This window comes from Theropithecus gelada, chromosome 1 (assembly GCF_003255815.1).
Source record: "Theropithecus gelada isolate Dixy chromosome 1, Tgel_1.0, whole genome shotgun sequence".
NCBI classification, from domain to species: Eukaryota; Metazoa; Chordata; class Mammalia; order Primates; family Cercopithecidae; genus Theropithecus; species Theropithecus gelada.
In genome coordinates, this window is record NC_037668.1 from 56,672,609 (window position 1) to 56,673,656 (window position 1,048).

The following is a 1,048-nucleotide window of genomic DNA, read 5'->3' on the forward strand; positions in this document are numbered from 1 at the left end:
GGCCTAATGGTCAGTATATCTGGTCCTTCTCTGCCTTATCTCAAGCCACTCTTCCCATTACCTCTCTATATTAGCTTCTCTACTCTGGAAAACTTTCTCCTGCCCCCAGGCTTTCAGAAACACCCTTTTCTCTGCTAGATAGAAAGGCATTTTCTCGCCGAGCGCAGTGGCTCAAGCCTGTAATTCCAACACTTTGGGAGGCCGAGGTGGGTGGATCACCTGAGGTCAGGAGTTCGAGACCAGCCTGCCCAACATGGTGAAACCCTGTCTCTACTAAAATTACAAAAATTAGCCAGGCCTGGTGGCGTGCACCTGTGATCCCAGCTACTCAGGAGGCTGACGCAGGAGAATCGCTTGAACCTGGGAGGTGGAAGTTGCAGTGAGCCAAGACTGTACCACTGTACTCCAGCCTGGGAGACAGAGTAAAAGAAACTGTCTCAAAAAAAAAAAAAAAAAAAAAGGCATTTTCTTCTGCTCACCATCTCTGTCTTATCCATCAGGGCTCCATGTCCTTAGGGAAGCTGTTGCCAGCTCTTCAGACTAGTTGTGCTGTGTGCATTTCCTTGTCACAATGGCATGGTTTATTCAATACTCATCTTCTACACTAGACTGAGTTTCAGGGGAGCAAGGACCATATTTGTCTTTTTTTCTCTTTTTTTTTTGAGACGGAGTCTCTCTCTGTCGCCCAGGCTGGAGTGCAGTGGCATGATCTCTGTTCACTGCAACCCTTGCCTCCCGGATTCGGGTTTGAGCGATTCTCCTGCCTCAGCCTCCCTAGTAGCTGGGACCACAGGTGTGTGCCACCACGCCTGCCTAATTATTTTTTTACTTTTGTATTTTTAGTAGAGATGGGGTTTCACCACGTTGGCCAGACTGGTCTTGAACTCCTGACCTCAGGTGATCCACTCGCCTCGGCCTCCCAAAGTGCTGGGATTACAGGCGTGAGCCACTGCGTCTGGCCATTTGTCTTCTTTATAATGCCTTTCCAATGCTTAGCCCAGTGCCTGGCCTGTTCAGGTGCTAAATAACACAGTTTCCATGTGTGCCC